This window comes from Natator depressus, chromosome 15 (assembly GCF_965152275.1).
Source record: "Natator depressus isolate rNatDep1 chromosome 15, rNatDep2.hap1, whole genome shotgun sequence".
Taxonomy (NCBI): Eukaryota; Metazoa; Chordata; order Testudines; family Cheloniidae; genus Natator; species Natator depressus.
The window spans coordinates 5,719,598-5,728,164 of record NC_134248.1 but is presented as its reverse complement, the minus strand read 5'-3'; positions in this window follow the sequence as shown (position 1 = coordinate 5,728,164).

The following is an 8,567-nucleotide window of genomic DNA, read 5'->3' as shown; positions in this document are numbered from 1 at the left end:
TCATTAATGATCTGGAGGATGGCGTGGATTGCACCCTCAGCAAGTTTGCAGATGACACTAAACTGGGAGGAGAGGTAGATACGCTGGAGGGTAGGGATAGGATACAGAGGGACCTAGACAAATTAGAAGATTGGGCCAAAAGAAATCTGATGAGGTTCAACAAGGACAAGTGCAGAGTCCTGCACGTAGGACGGAAGAATCCCTTGCACTGCTACAGACTAGGGACCGAATGGCTAAGCAGCAGTTCTGCAGAAAAGGACCTAGGGGTTACAGTGGCCGAGAAGCTGGATATGAGTCAACAGTGTGCCTTTGTTGCCAAGAAGGCCAATGGCATTTTTGGATGTATATATAGGGGCATTGCCAGCAGATCGAGGGAAGTGATCATTCCCCTCTATTCGGCATTGGTGAGGCCTCATCTGGAGTACTGTGTCCAGTTTTGGGCCCCATACTACAAAAAAGATGTGGAAAAATTGGAAAGAGTCCAGCGGAGGGCAACAAAAATTATTAGGGGACTGGAACACATGACTTATGAGGAGAGGCTGAGGGAACTGGGATTGTTTAGTCTGCGGAAGAGAAGAATGAGGGGGGATTTGGTAGCTGCTTTCAACTACCTGAAAGGGGGTTCCAAAGAGGATGGATCTAGACTGTTCTCAGTGTTACCAGATGACAAAACAAGGAGTAATGGTCTCAAGTTGCAGTGGGGGCGGTTTAGGTTGGATATTAGGAAAAACTTTTTTCACTAGGAGGGTGGTGAAACACTGGAATGCGTTACCTAGGGAGGTGTTAGAATCTCCTTCCTTAGAGGTTTTTAAGGCCCAGCTTGACAAAGGCCTGGCTGGGATGATTTAGTTGGGGATTGGTCCTGCTTTGAGCAGGGGTTGGACTAGATGCAGAGGTGAAAGGAAGCCGGTATGCCCCGGTACAGCATACCGGCAAGAGCTGGTGCACCGTACTAGGGCAGCCTGGCTTCCCCAGGGGGCAATTTAAAGGGCCTGGGGCTCCCAGCAGTGGCTGGAGCCCCAGGCCCTATAAATTGCCTCCAGAGCCCCGCTGCTGGAGCCCTGGGGTAGCGGCTGCAGGGCTCCGGCAGCTATTTAAAGGGCCTGGGACTCCCCTGCTTCTACCGCCCGAGCCCTTTAAATAGCCACTCGAGCCCCGCCGCCGCTACTCCAGGGCTCCAGCGGCTATTTAAAGGACCGGGGTGGTAGAAGCAGGGGAGCCGTGGGCCCTTTAAATAACCCCCAGATCCCTGGTGTAGCGGGGGCTTCAGGGGCTATTTAAAGGGTCGGCGCTCCAGCTGCCTCTGCCGCCCCGGTCCTTTAAATAGCCGCTGGAGCCCCGCCGCTTCCCCAGGGCTCCGGCGGCTATTTAAAGGGCCAGGGCAGTAGAAGAGGGGAGCCCTGGGCCCTTTAAATAGCCCCCGGAGCCCCAGGCTGCTGCTGCTACCCTGGTGGGGGGGGGCACTTACCTTACAGGGTGGGCTGGGGCTGGCTCTGACCCCCTTAACCCTGCCTCTTCCGCCCTAGGCCCCGCCCCTTCCAGGAGCCAGTAAGTCACTCGACTTACTTTCACCCCTGACTAGGTGACCACCTGAGGTCCCTTCCAACCCCGATATTCTATGATTCTATGATTCTGTACAGGAGATCAAACGGCCCGGCAAGGCCCGGGCATTGGGCCCTTAAGTGAAGTGCCCCTGTTGGGCATCATAATTAGAATTTTTAAGGGCCTTTTCCCAACACAACAACGCATGATGCACCTTGGGCACAGCCACAGCTGACAGCTCCAGCCCCTACAGTGTATGGAAACAGGGACAGGATGGAGGTTGCTCCAGCTGTACGAGCAGCCTCTGCTCCAATAACCCTGCACGGCCAGACGCAGTAACACACCTCAGGGTTGTGACCCGTGAGGAGGGAGGGGAGGAAATCCCCATTAATCCAGGAGGCAGGAGAGGTGTCTGGTGATTAGGGCAGGGTAAACATGGGCCAAAGCAAGGTCCAGGGGGCCTTTCTAAGCTGGTGTCAGAGGTCAGGGCTAGCCGTGGCCTCTGAGTAGTGCTGGCTTGTCATTGGTTGGCATCAGAATTTTCAGGCCTGTTTAATACATTTACAATGCTGGTGCTCCTGAGCGTCAGTGCTCGATGGGGTGGGGAGGAGTGGGGGCCTGGGGAAGGGCTGGGAGGAGAGAAGTGGAGATATGGGGAAGAGTGGGGGGTGGGAAGGTGCTGGGGGCAGAGTAGGGGGAGGGAATGTGCTAGAAGGGGCGACGGGGGGGTGGGAAATGCTGGCGGGAGGAGGGGGGAAGTGCTGGCAGGGTGGGAGGAGTGGGAGGTGCTGGAGGTAAGAGTGGAGGTGTGGAAGGGGTAGGGAGGAATGCGGGCTGGGGAAGTGCTGGGTGGGTAGGAGGAGTGGGGAGTGGGAGGTGCTGGGGGGAGGAGTAGGGGGAGGTACTGGAAGGGGTGAGGAGGATTGGGGTGTGGAGAGGTGCTGGGTGGGTAGGAGGAGTGGGGAGTGGGAGGTGCTGGGGGGAGGACCGGTGGGTGAGAGGGGTGGGAGGAGCAAGGGGAGGTGCTGGGTGGGGTGGGAGGAGAGGGGATGGGAGGTGCTGGGGGGAGGAGCGGGGGGGACGTCCTCGTTGGAGTGGGAGGACTGGGGGGTGGGACGTGCTGGGAGGAATGGGGGAGGTGCTGGGGGGAGGACCGGGGGGATGAGAGGGGCGGGAGGAGCGAGGGGAGGTGCTGGGTGGGATGGGAGGAGTGGGGAGGTGCTGGGTGGGGTGGGAGGAGAGGGGATGGGAAGTGCTGGGGGGAGGAGTGGGGGAAGTGGTGGGGGGGGAGGTGCTGGGGGGAAGGAGCAGGGGAAGGAAGGTGCTGGAAGGGGTGAGAACATCCCCATGGAGTCAGGGTCTCTCGTTGCCGTGTGCAGATTTCACTCTGTGAGTCAACTCCCTGAGCTCCCTGGAGTGCCTCCAGGGGACGGGTTCTAAGAGGATGCTGTTAAGGGGGCTCCATGGGGCCGGCTGTCGCAGTTGGCATGGCAACACACTGGCCGACTGGAGAGATGGCGGGTGGTTCATAGAATATCAGGGTTGGAAGGGACCTCAGGAGGCCATCTAGTCCAACCCCCTGCTCAACAATTCTCATTGGACTGGCCGGCATGTGCTATGACTGGGGAGTGTCAATGGCAGGAGATTGCTGCTCCCTCAGGCCAGTGTTTATCTGAGGGTCATTGAAAAGCCGGGGCGCAGAGGAGTGGAGGGTGGAAGCTTCACCATCCTGGCCGCTGCCACCCCCAGCTTCCCAGGGGACCCACCATGGCAACACCAGGCCTTGATTGCCCTGGCCCTGAGCGATCTTCTAACCACACCAGGCCAGAGAGGGAACCGATGACCGCAGCACCTCCAGCTGAGCCCTCTGCAGCCCCTGGGCTGGGAGTCCAGGTCCCTGCTGTCCCCGCACTCCCATGGCTCATTTTTCTCCCCCACCTTCTTTCTCCTCCGTTCTGTCTCTCCTTTTGCCTCTGAGGGGAGTCTGGCTTCCTCTCCAGGACGGCTCCCCCTTGTACCAGCGCTGTGAGCAGAGAGGCAGCCATGGCAACACTGTAACTAGCCAGGCAGTGAGTACAGCTTGCAGGGCTGGAGGTGGCTGATTAGAGCAGGTGCTGGGCAGGTCGTTCAGCGCAGCTGCCAGTGAGAGCCAGCACCAGGGAACAAGTTGCTTTCCCTCTGGTCTTCCTCCCTCTGTGCATGCTTGTCTTGTTTTGTCCTAGAGGAAATAGGATCAGACACTGACAAGGCAACAGCAACAGCTCCAGCCCATCTACCAGACTTTTTCTTCTTCCCGGACAGGACAGTCAATCCCAACACAAAGGCCTAGCAAACAGAGGGAGCCCCTCCCTAACTGCTTAATGCTGGGTCAGCAAACAGTTGCTTTATCACCATCTCCTCCTGTGCTGGGCTGGACACACTCATCCAGATAGCACAGGCAAGGGGAAGGGAGGAGAAGGGGAGGGCGCTTCAGGCCCTGGGGAATGGAGGCGGTGAGGGAGTGAGAGGGCAGCATTGCACAGTCCATTCCACAGACCCCCGTGCACAGCCCACTCCTGCTCCTACCGACCAGGCTGCTGCTCAGCACGGAGACCATTTTAGACAGAAAGGTACCAGTTAGGGTAGCCAGTTTTGGTTGAACGTATTTCTGAAGGTTTCATCACATGACATTAAATATTAATCTTTAATACCTGGAGACTCCAGGCCAATCCTGGCAACCCTAGTACCAGTGAATGTCCTTTCAGTTATCTGAGCTCCCCTGCATTCACAAGGAGCATGGCCTACTGGTTAAAGCAGTGGACTGGGAGCCAGAGCTGTGATCAAGCCCTGGCTTTGCTGTGTCACTGGCCCACTCCTCTGTGGGTCACACTCTCTATGGGGAGATGAGGTGTTGTTAGTTCTCCAGTGTTTGTAAGCCTCTTTGAGATCCTGGAATGGAAGTCACTCTAGAGTTACAATTCAATATGATTATTTTCAAACCTACTGGGCTCGTTTACAGGGGAGCCCTGGACTGGCTCTAAATCATGCTCCAGATTCCCCATAGAAATGTGTTGTGTATCCAATGGAGAACTGCAAACTCAAAGAGATTCTGTTATTCTGGGAGCCCCAGTGACATCTAGTGGCTAGTTATGCTAATCACATGTGTGTATGTGGCCATGTCTACACTGCAACCTATGTTGGCAAAACTTATGTCTCTCAGGGATGTGAATATTCCACCCCTCTAAGTGACATAAGTTACACCGGCACATGTGCGCATGTGCACAGTGCTTCTCCCGCTGACATAGCTTATGCTGCTCACGGAGATGGTTTTATTATGCCAATGGAAGAGCACTCTCCCATCACCAGACGCGCTACAGCGGCTCAGCTGTACTGGTACCGCTGCGGCACTGTACGTATAGACATGGCATTAGAAGAAGCCCTCTATTGGGCAGAACCGATGAAGCAGTAGCAGAAATTACCTGCAAGTATTTGTTTGCATTTGAAAGCACATTTTGATTAGACTGTGGTTGTGACAGAAATAGTTTGCATTATTTTTAAGTACTAGACCCCCCACCGTGAATTTTTGTAGGGGGTTGTGAACTTTTTACACTTAGTTTTTTGGGGGTTTTTTAATTCAAAATCTGCCAATTTTAAATATATTTTTTGCCCGGAATGTCCAAGTTTGGTCACCAGAGGAAGCTTGCAATAAATGAGCAATTTTAAAAATACACATTTTTCCTTCAAAACCAAACAGAAATATATCCATTATTTTCACAAATAATTTAAGAATTAATAGTTATACCTAATTGTTGAAGTTTCATGAAAATATTTTGTTAAATTCATATTGTCGAAGATTATAGAAGTCTACCCTTAAAAATTAGATCCACTTAGCTGCATTGCTCAGGGCTGTGAAAAATTTCACACCCTGAGCACTGTTGTTAGGTCGAGCTAACCCCAGCTGGAGACACAGCGAGGTTGATGGAAGAATTCTTTTAGTGTAGACATAGCCCAACGTTTCCCTTTGTAAACACCCTTTCCATGCATTCCCATAATGTGACCCTAGGAGCGAGCTACAGAGCAGGCTTTTAATAGCGTTATGGAAATAACTCCTTTGAACATCATTACTGCAAGGGGGTTAAATACACCAAGTCCAGCATAGTGGGTTGAACTTGAGGGTAAAAAAGAGTAAAAACATTGTGGTTTGTGTTAAATCCAGAAAGCCGAGGTTAAAAAATTTAAAAAAAAATTATTTGATGTTTTAAAATAAACTAGATTATAAAAAAAAAATCAGTCAGAATCTGACCCTAACATTGCTCCACACCTAACACTAGCACTAACCCTACCCCCAGTCTCACATTCCTGTGCAATCCAGGGAGCACAAGGGTATGTTTTGTACCTGGATGAAACAAGCAGACTCTAATACTTCCTTCTATATTGTGACTAGTGCCCTGTCAGACCCTAACATCCGTCTGCAATGGGGCTAATATCATGGACTTAACATATGCAGTGTGTCAGTCCCACTATCCCAGGATTCACAAGGTGGGGGAGGAATAGCTTTTATCAGATCAACTTCTGTCAGCCAGAGAGACAAGCTTTCGAGCCACACAGAGCTCTTCTTCTGGTCTGGGAAAGGTACTCCGAGCATCACAGCTAAAGGCCAGATGGAACAGATTGTTTAGCAAGAGTAGTTAGTTCATTTTGTAAGGGACCATTCAAGGTAGGATTCCACCTTGCATTTAATGAGAGCCCTGTTGGACCATAATGTCCTCATGCCATGGATACAATGTCAACCTATGTTCTGCCAGGTGGAGCTGGCAGTAACAAGGGCCGGGATCAATGTCCAGGGGTCCCACTAAACAATACAACACAGCTCCAGCTCGAGACTCCACCCAGTAATCTGAGAAAATTAATCACCACCCCAAGGTGCCTCTAAGAGGCAATACTTCCTCTCTTGCAAGCACTAAGTCTGTGTATAGCAGAGAAAACCATAAAAGTGGAACGGAAGCTGGCATTAATTTGAGAAAATACCACAACCATGATCTGAACACATCTGGCCATGAGCAAATACCCAGCCTAGAGTACGTTGGGCGGTGTCTTTTGCCTCCATTTCTCCATTTCTCACCTTACAGTGTGAAAGTCCAACCAAAAAAAGATCCTTTAACACAGTACTCCCCTCTCCCTCCACTCACAGCTGCTGCCCTTGGTCAGTGGAGACCCAGAGTTCAGAGGTGCATTCACATGATTTCACCTCCCACATGGGGGGCGGGGGTTCGAAGGAGGAATGTCAAGCAATGCCTCAACTGCTGTTGCCACCGTGACTGGCTCACAGTTGCTGCTGTCCACTCTGTGTCACTTCCTGCTGCCACGCCGTTGTTCACTCCAGTGCTGTTGTTCGTCATGTCACTGTTTGCGCCACCGCGCCATCACCTGCTCCATTGCCGATAGTCCAGCACCGTCTCCTTATACTGCCACCTGCCTGTCTACTGTGACCTTTATGAGTCAGTCTCCTGAGGCTCCACTCAGCTCTCAGTGAGTTCAGCAGCTAGTGGGAGGGACCCTCACTGCTAGTGCAGGCTGGGCAGTCTTTTCTGCAGAAAGGTTGTCCTGCAGCAGGTCTCAGGCTGAGCACTTAGACCTGATTATCAGTGATTTCAGTTCTAGTGATTATTTAACAAAACAAATGGCTCTGTCTTTAAACAGTGGAGAGGGGCATGTCAAATGGTGCCTACGACTCTTTTAGACAGGCAGAAACACAAACACAACACAACACAACACAACACAACACAACACAACACCTGACCTGTCTCTCTTTCTCTCCCCCCCCACCACCCCACTGGGCTCTGGCAGCCGAACCCCCGGCTTAGCGAGTGCAGTTCAGTTGAGGGTGACCCCTTCAATCAGGACAGGCCAAGCACACTTCTGCTGCCCTTCACTTGTACAATCAGGATAACAACATTTTGTTACCCCTGCATTCTACTAAAGTGATCTGTAACAACAGCCAAAATTGATCACTTAGGCAACACAGCTCTGTCTGCTGGATACCTAGGCAGAGGGGGTGTGTTCATGTAAACACGTGCTGGTCCTGAAGCCTTTCCCCCAGCTCATCATTAGCTGTCATGCTGGAACTCATTCAGACCTGGCTTACACCTATAACCGGACAGATGAAAAACATCACCAGCATGACCAGACTCTTCTGCTTCCCTCCATATTGCAATGAGTGCCCTTCAAGTGCTCACATCCCCACATATCCCAATGGGAAGAATCTTATGTCCTTAACATGTCCTGGGAAAACATGCCTCTTAGGGTGAGAGACTCAAGGAGATCAGTCTATTTAGCTTAACTAAGAGAAGGTTAAGGGGTGACTTGATCACAGTCTAGAAGTATCTACATGGGGAACAAATATTTAATAATGGGCTCTTCAGTCTAGCAGAGAAAGGTCTAACGTGATCCAGTGGCTGGAAGTTGAAGCTAGACAAACTGAGACTTGAAATAATGTGTACATTTTTGGCAGTGAGAGTGTTGGGAGTTGGCTGTGTGCTCTGGGCTGGTAGTACTGCCTAATGGTGATACTCAGGGGTGAAATGCCTAACTGTGAGAGTCCAAGAGTCACTTTACATAAGAGCGGCCCTACTGGGTCAGATCAAAGGTCCATCTAGCCCAGTATCCTGTCTTCTGACAGTGCCAATGCCAGGTGCCCCGGAGGGAATGAACAGAACAGGGAATCATCAAGTGATCCATCCCCTGTCGCCCATTCCCAGCTGCTGGCAATTTCAGTTCAGGGTAGTGTCACCCACTGGCAAGAGTCCAAAGGCCACTTTGCCTGGCAGCAATAGTTTGGGGTGTGTCCCCTGCTGATGAGAGTGGGGGGATAGAAGAACCTGGGCCCAACCTACTCCAGTGGGTTCCAATCCAGGGTCTTTCGAAACAGTGGCCCTTGCACAGGGCTCAGGGCCTGAGACCCCTAAGTCAGTGGTCCTCAAACTTTTGAGGGTAACTCCCCCTTGCCCCTGTCCGCACCCTCCTGCCCCCCATAAAGGGGGCTGGGA